The sequence below is a fragment of the Amblyraja radiata genome, chromosome 5 (assembly GCF_010909765.2).
Source record: "Amblyraja radiata isolate CabotCenter1 chromosome 5, sAmbRad1.1.pri, whole genome shotgun sequence".
Taxonomy (NCBI): Eukaryota; Metazoa; Chordata; class Chondrichthyes; order Rajiformes; family Rajidae; genus Amblyraja; species Amblyraja radiata.
The window spans coordinates 16,102,177-16,118,053 of NC_045960.1; the positions used below are offsets into that span (position 1 = coordinate 16,102,177).

Genomic DNA, 15,877 nt, shown 5'->3' on the forward strand with positions numbered 1-15,877 from the left:
GGGCTTCCAGTGTACTTGTGGGAAGTGCGTCCAACAGCAGCTCGTGACTGAGTGAGGGACCCAGAGCCGCAGGTCCCTTTGATTAGGCCCTCCTCAATACTAATGCAGCTCTTGTCCTCCTCTCCAAAACCCGTTAAACATCCTAGAGAAGACTGAAATCTCAAAACCTCAATGAGGTTTGGTTCCATTGAATGCTGCTGTGGAATGTCGTGCTGGTGACTTTGGCTGAGTATTCCACAAAAACAGTAGTGACTAAATTCCTTTAGGGATGAGAATGGGTTGATGTGGAGCAGGTAAAATAGCAACAATTAAGTGGCGGCACGGTGACGCAGTGGTAGAGGCGCTTGTCTTTACGGAGTTTGTACGTTCTCCCGTGACCTGCACGGGTTTTGTCCGGGATCTCCAGTTTCCTCCCACACTCAAGACGTACTGGTTTGTAGGTTAATTGGCTTGGTATAATTGTAAATTGTGCCTAGTGTGTGGAGGATGGTGTAAGTGTGCGGGGATTGCTGATTGGCGCAGACTCAGTGGGCCGAAGGGCCTGTTTTCCGCGCTGTATCTCAAGCTAAACTAAAATTGAGAGATAAATAAACAATCAGGCAATTAAAGGATACTTCTTGATTAGTACAGGTGTCGGAGGTTAAGTTGTGAAGGTGGGAGAATGGGGTTAGGTGGGAGAGATAGATCAGCTGTAATTGAATGGCGGAGTAGACTTGGTGGGCACCATGGTAACATGGTTGGCACAGACATTGTGTGCAGAAGGGCCTGTTCCCGTGAGGTATTGTTTTATGATCTGGTGGGTTGCATTTGGTACACAGAATTCTTTAGTCTTCCGGGCGGATGTTTTTATTATAATTATATTGTGCCATTATCGGAGATGAGACGAGACTAATCCAATTATTTCAATTTAAATTGTTGCCAGTACTTGATAGTAACCAGAAGTGAAATTAGCAACTCTCACCAGTTTCTGCAAAGGCTGAGATTGGCCAGTGAGCAGGCGCCAGGTTCAGAAGGATTATAACCAAACTAGAGTATGGGATTAACAGTGACTTGGTCGCATGGAGTCGGAACTGGTTGACCGATAGAAGACAGGGTTGTGGTGGTAGGACAATATTCAGGCTGGAGATCTGTGACCAGTGGGATTCTGCAGGGATCGGTGCTTGGACCCATGCTGTTTGTGTATAAATGACTTGGATGTAAATGCAGATTGGTTAATTTGTAAATTTAAGGATGACACTAACATCGCTGAAGTTGCAGACTGTGAGGAAGGCTGTCAAAGTATGCAGGGGGATTTAGATCGGCTGCAGAAATGGATGAAATAGCAGAATGAATTTAATTTGTGCAAGTGTGAGGTGTTGCACTTTGGGAGGTCGAATATAAGGGGAAATATATACAATTTATGGCAAGAACCTTAACAGCACTGATGTACAGAGGGATCTTGGGGGTCCAAGTCCACAGCTACCTGACAGTGGCAACACAAGGAGATAGAGTGGTATGCTTGCCTTCATTGGTTGAGGCATTGAATATACGTCAGGAAGTCATGATGCATCTTTTATAGTTAGGCTGCAGTTCTGATCATCCCAATACAGGAAGGATGCGGAGGCTTTGGAAAAGGTTCAGAAGAGGTTTATCAGAACAACGCTTGGATTAGACAATACTAGTTATAAGGAGAGATCATAAATGATAGGAGCAGAATTAGGCCATTCGGCCATCAAGATTACTCTGCCATTCAATCATGGGTGATCTATCTCTCCCTCCGAACCCCATTCTCCTGCCTTCTCCCCATAATCTCTGACACACATGTGCACACTTGGATTGTTTTTTTCTGGAAAGCTGGAGGTTGAGGGGAGACCTGAGAGAAGTCTGTAATATTCTGAAAGACATAGACAAGATAGACAGTCAGAACCTTTTTCGCAGGGTGTAAATGTTAAAGATGAGGGCATAGCTTTAAGGTGAGAGGGGCACAGTTTAAAGGAGATGTGTGGGGTAAATTAGTTTTTTTTTTAAAAAGAGGGTGGTGGGTGCCTGGAACATGTTGCCGGAGGTGCTAGGGGCAGATCCGATAGTGGTGTTTAAGAGACGTTTGGATTGGCATGTGGGTAAACAGGAAATAGAGGGATATGGATCATGTGCAGGCAGATAAGAGCTGGTCTTAGCATTATGTTTGGCATGGACATTGTGGGCCGAAGGGCCTGTTCCTGTGCTGTACTGTACTATGTTCTAGAGTGGTGTAAGTGTCCACTGAGGCATCTATGAGCCAATTGTTCAGCATCCAGTCTGCTGACTGCAGATGTTGGCACAACTGATGCATAAGTGCCTCGGTATTTTTGGAAATGCCAGAGCACATGATGGATTGTTAGGTTGTAACGTTATAGCTGGGATGTTACATAATGATGCTGAGCTTTCTCAGTGTCAGCTTTCTGTTGTCTCCAGTGTGTGAAATTATGCTTATTTTTCTCCTACTTGACCAGTGTGCTGGCGTTGTGTGGAGCTAATCCCGTGTATTGTGTGTGCATGTGTGTTGGGAAATTGGAGTGATGTCCCCCCCTTACCCTCACCCCCCCCCCCCCCCCCCCCCTTCCCATTCCCCTCCCCACCACACCATACACCATCCCTGTTGTAAAGCTGCCTGTCCTGCTGAGTTACTCCAGCATTTTGTGTCTACCTTCGATTTAAACCAGCATCTACAGTTCTTTCCTGCACATACACCATCCCTGTTTCCAGCTTTCAAATATACTAGCTGCATTGGAAAACTGAGTTATGGATTCCATCAACAGCAAGTTTAAGTTCCAGTTCCACCTCCAGTTTAATTCCACCTCCAGTTTAATTCCACCTCCAGTTTAAATCCACCTCCAGTTTAAATTCCATTTGGAATATTTTGGAGGACCAAGAAACCAAAGTTTGAAGAATAGGATATGAGCAGTGAGCAGTGAGCAGCCCTGTGCATTCACCCTTGTCCTGGGCTTGTGTTTCCCATTTATCCTGGCTTTTGCTCACTGCATGTGAAATGGGAGCAGACCACACAACAACTGAATGAATTTATGCTGGTGGCTTTCTCAACTCTATTTTCCCATTCTATAGCAAAGTTATTCCAAAGTTATTCTGGAATTCAGCATAATTTTGGTTGGTGCATTTTTGAACTTTTTATCTAGTTGTATGTCCAAAATGTCAGCATCTGTACTTTTATGATTTTCATTTACTTCAAAATTTTCATGGAGTTATAGAACTGTCAGCACAGAAATGGGTTTGTCAGCCCACCAAGTCCATGCTAACCATTTGCCTATCTAAACTAAGCCCTTTTGCTCACATTAGGACTATATTTATTGTCCTGCCTATTTAAATATCTGTCTAGATGCCTCTTAAAGATAGTAATTGTATATGATTCCACCACAGTCTCTTTCAATACGTTCCAAGCATCAACCACGGTCTGTGTTTAAAAAAAAACGTGCCCCTCTAATTCCCTGTAAAACTCCTTCCTCTCATCATAAAACTATGCCCTCTTATTTTTGATACTCCCACTATGGGTGGAAAAGGGTTTTGACTATCTACACTATCTGCTCCTCAATCTTGTTGACCACAATTGGACCATTTTTTCCCCATGGTATTTTTATTCTTTTATTTTGCAATCCATACAAGTTATTTGTCAACTCTTTATTTTAACTATTAGTTGCAGCATGTTTGTAGCTATGATTTGTAATTTTGTTTCTCGATCTACCTTCCCTATAAGCCGAATTTATGATCCGAGTTTTGGTCTTGTACAAAACTTGACATAGGATTCTGGAATTCTGTTATCATTCTTCCTCAGAATTATCCTTGTAACTGGAAGGTAACGGAGTATTACGTGCAGTTCTGCTCACCCCATGACAGGAAGAATGTGGTGGCTTTGGAAAAGGTGCAGAGGAGTTTCACCAGGATGCTGCCTGAATTAAGGGATATTAGCTAAAGGAACAGACTTGGATTGTCTTCTCCAAAACACCGGAGGTATTGCAAGGACACCTGATAGAAGTGTATAATATTATTATGAGAGGCATAGATAGGGTAGATGGTCAGAACCTTTTTCCCAGGATGAAAAAATCAAATACTGGATGGAATAGCTTTAAGACGAGAGGGGAAAAGTTTCAAGATAGAAACATAGAAAATAGGTGCAGGAGGAGGCCATTCGACCCTTCGAGCCAGCACTGCCATTCATTGTGATCATGGCTGGTCGTCCCCAATCAATAACCCGTGCCTGCCTTCCCCCATATCCCTTGATTCCACCAGCCCCTAGAGCTCTATCTAACTCTCTCTTATATCCATCCAGTGATTTGGGGGACAAATTTATTTTTTAACACAAAGGTTGGCGAATGACTGGAACGTGTTGCCATTGCTGGTGGTGGAGGCAGATACGACAGTGGTGTTGAAGAGACTTTTGTATGGGCATATGGTATGTAGGAAGTGGAGGAATATGGATTATATGCAGGCAGATAAGAGATGTTCACTGCATCATGTTCATTATGGACTGAAGGGCCTGTTCTTGTGCTGTACTGCTCTCTGCTCCATGTTGTCATTTAACCTGACAGCTTTGAAAGGTTGGCAAATTTGTTGAATTCATTGCCACAGATGGCTATGGTAGCCGAGTCTTTGGGTATTTTTAGAATGGGGATTGACAGCTTCTTGATTGGTAAGGGTGTCAAAGCTTACGGGGGAGAAGACAGGAGAATGGGGTTGAGAAGGAAAGATAGATCATTCATGATTGAATGGTGGGGTAGACTCAATGGGCTGAATTACCTAATTTTGCTCTTATGACGAATAGAGCTAGGCTGTTTAGGCACTAAAAAACTGAAATAGGCAGGCAAAAAGACACAAAAATGGCATGAAAAACGCATTTATTGACATAAAGAGGCATTATATTATTAAAATTATAATATGAAGGTATACTACATTAAATGACCAAAGTTGCCTGGTTGTACATAATTACCAGCATTTTTTTCAAATTATCTGTTATTAAACTATACCGTCTGTCAGACAGAATATGCTTCAGTTGTGAAAAACGTCTGCTGCATCAGCTGAGGTCACTGGTGCATACCCGAAACAAGCTACAAAACTCTTTATTCATGTCGATATCTTGTGCATTACAACTACCTTTGAGAACTATAGCTATGTTCTGTATTTCTTCAAGATCTTTGTTCGCTAAAATCACTCTCTCACATTGTCCTTGTATGTCTTTACCTACATTGCCAGGTTTTTTACGAATATCGTCAGTTACTCACTAATTCACTAATGTTTCGCCATGTTTCTCAAGGGAAGTGATGGCTTGTGGGAAGTTTGCAAAATTGGAAGCAATAAACACAAGATCACAGTGGAGGGACTTTTTCTGCATGATTTCACTGATGATCCTGACTGCAGCAGATTCTTCTTCAAAACAGTTGACGATTTCTTTTATCTTTTAAAATTTTGCAGCATAGTAGAGTACAGCAGAGAGCCATGTACCCCACTTACTCATAACGGGCTGAGGAGGTAATGAAATCTCGGGTGCCATTTCCTTGAACAACTGCACACGTGACAGTGCTTTGAGGAAGATTTTCTTGACATTGGAAACTAGGCGATCGACATTTGGAAACTAGCTATGTATGTGCTTGGCAATTCTATGAAGTCCTTGAGCTAAGCATGTCACATGCAACATTTTGGGGAATAAAACTTTAAGAGCACGAGCAGCTTTTTTCATGTACGGAGCTGCATCAGTCACAAACAGAAGAACATTCTCGTGTTTTATACCTTCTGGCCAAAGTACAGCAAGTGAAGATGTAAACAACTGAGCAATAGTTGAGCTGTTTGACTTCTCCAATACTTCCGATGTCAATACTCCTTTGATGGTTGACCTGCCTCCAGTGTACCGATGACCACATTGGCAAAATATCTCCCCATGTTGGCTCGTCTATTGAGATCTCTAATTTTCTGCATAATAATGTTGAAGTTGCTGTCAACATAATTTTTCCGTAAAGATGACTCGCTTGGTAAATGTTCCTCTGTGTCTTTTTCTAAAATACCTCTGAGAGATTTGTTTTCCAATTTCCACAGTGGAATTCCAGCATCAATGAATGCCTTACACAGATCACTCAAACTCAGATTTGCGACTGGAGCCAGTAGTAAAAGCAGTGAGGAGACGAGCTTGGGTTTTTCGCTTGGGTAGTCTACACCCCAGCGGAATCAATTTCTCTAATTTTAGATAGTCCTTGTCTTTTCCCTCCTCCCCCTTCCCAGCTCTCCTACTATCTCCGCCTCTTCCTTTCTTTTTCCCGCCCCCCCCCCACATCAGTCTGAAGAAGGGTCACAAACCCGAAAAGTCGCCTATTCCTTCTCTCCATAGATGCTACCTCACCCACTGAGTTTCTCCAGCATTTTTTGTCTACCTTTGATTTTTCCAGCATCTGCAGTTCTTTCTTAAATAGATCTTGGAGAAGACTGAACCAGTGGCAACGGCACGAACGAATGAACGACCGACGGTGACACCCCCGGTTTCGCCCCAGTGGTGGAATTTTCTTGCAAGTTATACTATGTTAACACGTTAATAATAACATACAATAATTAACGTGTTAACATAGAAAACGTCATTGTAATCACAGTACAACTAGAGAAAATAGCACGACCTTTTAACAAAACGGCAAAAAATGGCTGATTTAGGCACTCGATTGTGAAAAAAGCATTAAAAAGGTGAAATCATCAAAAAAGGCATGAAAAGGCACATGGCATTTATGGCAAAATCCTGGCTCTACTTATGAACATGAACTTATGAGCAATGTGAGATGAAATGGCCTGTTCTGTTGGTTGCTTGGCATGCCAGCCAAGAACTCTACGACTGTTTGGTGTCTTGTGAGGAACGGTGATGTTGCCTTTGCTGTGGCTTGTTAGATTTCATACATGCTGGCTGTTTGTTCAATGACAACTCACTGCTAAGCCAACAATAAGTACTCTGTGACTGACCTCTTCCCAGTTTCCAGCATTCTCCCCATACTGTGTCAAATTAATTGATGTTTCTTGTCTCCTTTCAGATTGCCATAGATGGACTGATATCCTCGATACGAATGGAACAACACGAGAATATCTGCTTGTCGGATCATTTGGTGCTTGAAACAAAATAAAAATTGTCTTGGATCGACTGTAAGTCCCTTTGGGTTTTTTGACTGAGCTTTATGTAATATGGCAGGGTAGAGATTGCCTGCATGTTGAATAACAGACCACTTTATGGTCAAGGGGCTGCTATAGGATACACATGTCACCCTGAGTTTCGATTGTTCTGACTTTGGTCGCCGTCTCTGACGTGCTTGCCATGGCAGCAGATTAATTCTTGATGCGAGTGCTGGTAGAAATGAAAGTGGAAAATGATTGGTATTGGTTTTGGCATGATGAGCATATGGCACCTTCAGTATAATGAATGAATGATACTTTATTGTTACTTGTGACAAGTCATGGTGATATTCTTTGTTTTGCATACACAAAGTATGCAAAGAGTCGCCACATGAAGGCTGCCAACAAAGTTACGAAGTATCCTAATATCTGTAGATCATAGCACCTTGTAACACAAAGGAAACTACCTGGCTCTTTGTGCCTGTTGAATAAAGGAGAGTGTTTAAAGCCAGATGATGCTAACAAGGAGAGAAAGTCCAGAAGCAACCACCCAAGGTAGGAATCTGATGAAAACACGATTCATCCTCACACCTTTCTGGCTGCTCATGGATTATTTATTGCAAAGGCTTCATGGTGGATAGACACAAAAAGCTGGAATAACTCATAACAGGTAACAGGCAGCATCTCTGGAGAGAAGGAATGGATGACGTTTTGCGGCGCTTTAATCAGGCATAAATCATAGCTGAGGCATCTTTTAACACTATTGCTTCAAAGGGCATTGCTGTTTGTTAGATCATGCAGATAAGATTGCGGATTGCAAGGATTGATTGGAAAATTATGGTTCTGGAGTTTTAAACAGTGGTACGGAAAGTAATGCATCAATCAAGGTGAATCCTGCCAAGATGTACTAAAGTTTTTCTTAATTGAATTTTGAAGACGGAGATAAATTTTGTTGAGGAGGAAATATTTTCTCATGAGATGTGGGATTTAAACATTCACTGCTCACACCGTTAGCTTGTAAACTACCCAGGTGGAATATGAGTTGCTGTTCTTCCATTTGCTGTTAACTCTGGCAATAGAGGAGACCCAGGGCAGACAGTTTGATATTGGAATAGGCAGGAGAATTATAATGGCTAACCACTGGGAGCTTCAGCTAGCCCTGGTGAGGCCACATTTAGAGTATGTTCAGTTTTGTCCACCCTGTTATAGGAAAGATGTTGTTAAGCTGGAGAGGGTGCAGTAAAAATTTACAAGGATGTTGCCAGGACTTGAGGGCCTGAGCTATAGGGAGAGGTTAAGCAGACTAGGACTTTATTCCTGGGAGCACAGGAGAATGAGGGGTGATCTTATAAAGTTGTACAAAATCATGAGAGGAATAGATAGGGTAAATGCACTGAATTTTTTAACCAGAGTTGGGGAATCAAGAACCAGAGGACACGGGTTTAAGGTGAGGGGGAAAGATTTAATAGGAACCCGTGGGCCAACGTTTTGACACAAAGGTTGGTAGGTATATGGAAAAAGCTTCCGGAGGAAGTAGCTGAGGCAAGTACAATCGTGACATTTAAAAAACATTTGGACTGGTACATGGATATGATAGGTTTGGAAAGTTACGGGCCAAATGCAGGCAAATGGGTCAAGTGTAGATGGTGCATGTTGGTCGGCGTGGGCAAGTTGTTCTGAAGGGCCTGTTTCCACACTCTGTTACTCAGCGACTCACATAACACAGCAAGGAGGCTGCCTAGTCTATGCTTGGCATCACAGATGCACAAGAGGCCACATTGAGAGCACGCAATGCAATAGAAGAGGTTGGAGGAGGTGCAGGTGAATCCCTGCCTCACCTGGATGGGTTGCGGGAGTCCCTGATAGGAGGTGGGGAAGAGGTGTAGGGGCAGGTGTTACAGTTGCAGGGGAGAGAGAGAGGGCTAACCATACCAAGGAGTCAGAGAGAGAGAGAGAAAGAGAGTAGTCTCTGCAAACTAGGGGACATGGATTTAAGGTGAGAAGTGCAGGATTTAAAAGGGAATCGAGGAGCAACCATTCCCAACAGTTCTATATGTTGCCAGAGGGGGTGCTAGAGATGGGTACAGTTGAGAATGTAAAAGACACTTGAGCAAGCACATGGGTAGAAACTGTTTGGTAAAATATGGGCCAGGCTCAGCCAGGAGAGACTAGCTAGGTTAGGCAACTTATTCCAGCATGGATGTGTCAGGCTGAGGAGCCTGTTTCTGTGCTGTGCAGCTCTAATTTTTGTAAGGTGTCCTTGAGACTCTTGAAAGGCGCCCATAAATAAAATGTATTATTATTATTATTATTATTAATCCACTAAGGTTGGGCCAAGACACTGCTCTGAAGAACTTCTGCAGTAAAGTTTTGGGCTTGGGAAGACGGCACGGTGGAGCAGCAGTAGAGTTGCTGCACTTGCAGCGCCAGAGACCCCGGTTCGATCCCGACTACGGCTTCTGTCTGTACCGAGTTTGTACGTTCTCCCCCTGAGCATGTGGGTTTTCTCCGAGATCTTCGGTTTCCTCCTACACTCCGAAGATGTACAGGTTTGTAGGTTAATTGGCTTGGTATAAGTATAAATTGTCCTTGGTGTGTGTAGGATAGCGTTTGTGTGCATGGATCGTATGTCAGTGCAGACTCGGTGGGCCGAAAGGCATGTATCCGCGCTGTATCTCTAAATCTGTACCTGTTGCATTCTTGTTCTTTAATTTACTCACCTTCGAAAGCCTCCTCAAAGCTGACTGATGCATTCAGCCACCTCCACTATCAGTTGCTCTCAGTTAATGCATTAGATTATGTGCAGTGAAGGAAGTGATACATGGATGAAGGAGCGTGCTGTGGAACTGAAGCCCTGCACTCCACTGATTGTTGTTTCGATTCATGATCTAAGTAGCACGTTTAGTTTAGAATAGTTTAGAGATACAGTGCGGAAACAGGCCCTTTGACCCACTGTGTCCACACCAACCAGCGATCCCCGCACATTAACACTATCCTACACCCACCAGGGACAGTTTTTACATTTACCAAGCCAATTAATCGTCAAACCTGTACGTCTTTGGAGTGTGGGAGGAAACCGAAGATCTCGGATAAAACCTACGCGGTCACAAGGAGAGCGTAGCACCCGTAGTCGGGATCGAACCCGGGTCTACGGCGCTGCATTTGCCGTAAGGCAGCAACTCTACCGCTGCACCACCGTGACTGCATTTCTGTCTTAAGAATGCTGCAAAGTGACATTGGCTTTGTTAATTCTATTTGAATCCCAGTAACAGTCAACTTTAGTCAACAACTCATGAATTGAATGTGGGCTTTTATTCATCTATGAGTAGGATTGGATCAATTGGAATATTTCAGTTCCATGACCTACCCTGAGCAGTATGGGTCCAAATGTGGCCGGTGAATATTGAAACTGCGACGGGTAACTAACAGGAAGTCAGAATTCCTCAAGAACAGGAAGACTGATGTTTGCTGTCTGTTCTTCAATGTGGTGTTATGGAAAGTTAGTTTCTAGTTGAAGCCACGCCAAGTTTCTAAAACGGGAACAAATAGTTCCATGGGTAATCTATCATTAATGCCACTAGGGTTCCAGACTTCTATAATTTACTGTCTTTCAGAGTCCGGCAAAACTGAACTATCTGTTCCATGTTCATTTGATTCATGCAAAAATATCCACTGTCGTTATAAACATCCAAGCTTGGGCGGAGTTTGGAGAGAGCACCCAAATCTGATGAGCACAAGGATTAAAATTCTTGTGGTGGTGGATCTGCATTGGCAATGATGAATTAAGAGCACAGTTAAAAACTTCAAGTTATTGAGTTCAATCTAAGCTTTCCTCCTTTCTGTTATGCTTGTTCAGTCTGCCGTTTGATCCTATTACACTTTAATTTTAGTCTTGGCAACTCGAGGGTGGAAACTTTGATTGTCTCCATCTGGTTGAGCAAATGTTGGGAGGAGCGGGTGTCTGCACCAGCTCCCACACAAACCGCAGGAATGGTTTCTTCGCAGGCTATCCTCCATAAGTTCATAAGTCAGAGGAGCAGTAGTAGGCCTTTCGGCCCATCGGGTCGATGCCATTAATTCGTGGCTGATCTATCTTTCCCTCTCAACCTCATTCTCCTGCCTTCTCCCCATAATCCTTGACACTGTTTCTAATCAAGCATCTGTCAATCTCCACCTCAAAAATGCCCAACGACTTGGGCTCCACCACCATCTGTGGTAATGACTTCCACAGTATCACCACCCTCTGGCTACAGAAATTCCTCCTCATATAATTCTAGAGGTGTGTCCTTTTATTCTGAGGCTGCGCCCTCTGGTTCTAGACTCTCCCATTGCGGGGTAACATCCTCTCCACATCCACTCTATCTAAGGTTTTCACTATTCGATAGGTTTGAGTGAGATTCCCCCATCCTTCCAAACTCCAGCGAGTACGGGCCCAGAGATTTTAAACGCACCTCGTACATCAACCTAATCATCCCTGAGATCATTCTCATAAACCTTCTCTGGTCCCTCTCCAATGTCAGCACATCCTTGCTGGGGGCCCATTCGCAACCTCAGAGAAGAAAGTTAAAGCACGTCAGCGTTAAATGGCCGTCCCCTTACCTTGAGACTCATTGGAAACTCCAATGAGTTACGATGGTTTCACTGGTGGGGGAGTTTCCAATCCCCCACCAATGAAACCATCTTAACTTGCATTTTGTCAATCCCCTTTGGAACCCTGTATGTCTCAATAAGATCGAGCCCTCATTCTTCTAACCTTCCAACGAATACAGATCCAACCAATGTCGTTTCTCTTGAGGGATAATCTTCTCGTCCCAATGCTTAGCCTGATTAATTTCTTGGACTGCCTCCATGTGACTTTATTGTTCCTTGGGTAAGAGGACTAAAACAGTGCCCTGTACTCCTGTGTGTGTTCTCACCAACACCCTGTACATTTATAACACAACTTATCTACTTTTAAAACTCTGTTGCAATAAAGGCCAATATGCCGTTTGCACTCTTGTATAGAATGTAGAATATAGAAAAATACAGCACAGGAACAGATCCTTCAGCCCACAATATCCGCACCAAACATAATACCTGTCTCCTAATCTCTTCGGCTTTGCATTTGTAATTCATGCACACGCACTTTGATCCCTTTCTTGTTTGCTCATTTTGCAGCCTCTTTCCATTTAAGCCTCTCTGCCTTTTGATTCCTCTTACTGAAGTTCAGAACCTTGCATTCTCCAACATGAAACTTGCATTTGCCAAGCTTTCGTCCACTCACTCATTCTATTGCTGAATCACAAATATCCTTACCACAATTTACATTTCCACCTATTCTGAGTCATTGGAGATTTCAGTCTACCTGACCCAGGCCAAGAGGTGATGGTGTGAAATGTCTCTTCCTGGGATAGAAAGGGGAAATGCCCACACTGGGTCGGCTCAAGCTCATTGTCATTTGCACAAGTACGTATGGTGGGGGACAGTTACAGTGAAAATCTTGCTGGCAAAAGCATTGCAGGCACATAGACTCAAACAACACACTAAACATTATTTATACACTAATTACACACAAAATTCTGGAACACAGTAAAAAGAAAGAAAAAACCTCAAGTCATTATTGCAAAACACAATTTGAAAACGTTCATGGAAGTGCAAGAATCGGAGCATAGAGTTCCACTGTTGGGGTCCGATTAGAGCCGTGCGGGTTGGTTCAAGACCCTGATGGTTGTCGGAAAGCAGCTGTTCCTGACCCTGGTGGTGTGGGACTTTTGTACCTCCTGCCCAACTCCTAGCAGTGAGAAGATGGCACAGCCCGGATGGTGGGGATCCCTGGCATGGATATCCGCCTTCATGAAGCCACACCTCTTGCAGATGCTTTCGATGGTGGAGAGGGCTGTGCCTGTGATGGATCAGACTACCAACTGTATAATTGTTGGAATGTAGAAATAATGAACCGCAGATGCTGGTTAATGCACAAAAGGACACAAAGTGCTGAATTAACTCAGCAAATCAAGCAGCATCTCTGGAGAGCATGGATGGGTGATAGACATAAAATGCTGGAGCAACTCAGCGGGACAGGCAGCATCTTTAGAGAAAAGGAGTGGGTGAAGAGTCAAGACCCTTCTTCAGATTTCTTTTTCTGGGCATGTCATATTCCGATCTTCACGATATATCATCTGCTCTGATATATTTTCAGAAACGTATTCTAAAAGCTCCAAGTAATGGGAGGAAGTTTTGCTTTGTAGCAGATGATGCATTAAAAAGGTTATTCTTTTGTTCTACTCAACACTAAACCCAGCCATTGCAAAGTGCATCTATCAGGCCTCATCCTCCGGCATGTTAGAAAACAATCCAAGTTTGTCCAACTTCTTATAGCTAATACTCATTAATCCAGGCAATATTCTGAGAAACCTTTTCTGAACCCTCTCCAAAGCCTCCGCATCTTTCCACATTCTTGCTTCCATCTAGATTTTCTACTCTTGAAATGTGTAAATAAATTGACATTTCTTCAGTCACTGAAGGGTATTTGTTCAAATTGAGACGCCAACACTTTTTCATGAGCTATTAGCTTTGTAAATACGGTAGCAGAGTTGCCAGGGATTCTTTTCAAAGTAACCCTGTGGCCAGAGCAACAGCGCTTGTTTTTGTGTGGGGATCACACTACATTGCATGCCTTTTGGTTTTCTTTGGAATTAGAAGTTTCTCTCCCGCAGAATGTTACACATTCCTTGCGGCTGTTGTTAAATCTACTCCTGGTGTCGATGTGTGTTATCTGAAGCAGTTTTCCTATCAGACTTTAGTAAGTGTCGGACTGCTGTACTTGTGGCCCTTTCACGGGCAGACGATCTTTTGACTGTTGGCAGGATCCTGAACTAAGTTTACACTGTTACATTGGGACTGCCCCGTTATTTATCACGTACATTCCTCAGCATTGGAGCACCACATGGGAAGCTGCCTTTTGCTTTAATTGGATTGCATAGCCTACCTTCTCCAGCATTCAATTCAATGTTCATCACTCTTCAAGTCAAAGTAATAGAATTGATTTAGTATACTGGGAGTAAAGTTGTAAATGATACAACGCAAAGAATAAACTGGAATGCATCAGACAACATGGAATAAAGATGTTCTAGAAATAAATCAGAATACTGCAGATAATAATAATTTTCCAGACAGTGGTAATCTTGCTTGCAGTCAACAGCTTTCTATCACATGGGAAAGATCCTGCTTTAATCAAATGGCAATGGAAAACCAGGAATGTGTTCCACCTCGATTTCCGGGCATGGCACCATAGAAAAGGATTGAGTTCAGTTCAAAGCTGGTCCTTCAGGATAACTCTTCAAAGGACTACTTCTTTTTGCGTATGGTGTGCACAGCGTAAAGTTGGAGGTCAACTTGTTCTATTTGATCTATTTGTTTGTGCACATCGGGTTGATTGCATTAGTCGAAACAGGGTGGACCACGTGAAGGTTGCAATCTCCAACCCTTTCGAAGGACTCGTGCAGAACCCTTTCAAAAGCATTGACTCGTGCAGAAAGGAACAAGTACCCGTTGAGAAAATAAACAACAGAGGTGTGGAACAGGGGCACCCTCAGCTTAATGCTAGCTCCACCTTGATTTCTCAAGAATCTCCTTTGATTTAATGTAATAAAACAATGTGCCCAGAATACTCAGCAAGCATCTGTGGAGCAAGGATCCCAGGTAATGTTTTCGGACAGTCATGCTTCCTTAGAACCGGAAAAGTGAAAGGAGAAGTGTTGGGCAAAGAAGATGGGGGTATGTGGAGGGGGAGGAGGGGAGGGGGGGTGTTCCTTGTTATAAATGGGGACCATGGTTGTCCAAATGACAATGTGGTTTCAGAGCTGTCTAGTTAATGGGTGAATGAGGTGGATAAAACAAACTGAGGGAGCTCGCTGCAACTGAGAGATACAGAGGACATCTGAAACAAAAGAGAGTGCTGGAAAAGTCCAATGGGCCAGGCAGCAACTGTAGAGAGAGGGAAAACAGAGTCATTGTTACAGGTTGAATGATGCTGTGTCAGAAGTGGCTATATCTGACTAGCTGGGTAGGACAGTGAGGTGGGGAATTGACTGGGGGGTCCGGAGGTCACTCTTGTGGACTGAACGGTGGTGCTCTGCAGAGGGGTTACCACATCTGTGTTTGGTTTGTCCAATGTAGAGAGAACCTCATCATAAGTGCTGAATTCAGTACAGAGAACATAGAACAGTACAGCACAAGAACAGGCCCTTCGGCCTACAATGTCTGTTCCAAACATGATGCCAAGGTCAACTCTTATCTGTATGCATAATCCGTATCCCTCCATTTCCTGCATATCCACGTGCCTATCCATAATGTCATTATCATATATGCCTCAACCACCAGCCCTGGCAGCACGTTTCAGGCACTCACCAACCTTTGTATTAAAAAAAAGTTATCCCGCACATCTCCTTTAAACTTTGCCCCACTCACCGTAAAGCTGTGCTCTCTAGTATTTGATTTTTTCCATCTGAGGGAAAAAGATTCTGACTGTCTACCCTGTTTATGTGTCTCATAATTTAACATATTTCTATCAGGTCTCCTTGCAACCTGTGGCGTTCCTGAGAAAACAATCTATGTCTGTCCAACTCTGGAGGAAGTACAGCTGTTCTTAATACACTGAACAGTCCCGATCAATCTAATCCTTTCCATTTTCCCTTTTCTCTCCAGCTTTGTGTTGGTTGGATTTCCTGTGCAGCGTTGGACATGTTTCTGCGTGAGTGTTTCACAGATGTGTGTTATTGTTGCTTGTCTTCCA

General features: G+C 43.3%; 1 protein-coding gene across 3 annotated transcripts in view; it reads left to right on the forward strand.

Moving 5' to 3' along the window:
- disp1 (dispatched RND transporter family member 1) overlaps nucleotides 1–15,877 on the forward strand; it is a 212,749-nt gene that overhangs the window by 46,967 nt on the left and 149,905 nt on the right. For 2 of the 3 annotated variants that reach the window (XM_033020663.1, XM_033020662.1), the window contains exons 2-3: nucleotides 7,029–7,137; nucleotides 15,790–15,835. The gene's annotated coding sequence lies outside the window, so the exon portion shown is untranslated. The remainder of the gene's footprint in view (nucleotides 1–7,028; nucleotides 7,138–15,789; nucleotides 15,836–15,877) is intronic. The other variant, XM_033020665.1, reaches the window with a different exon arrangement.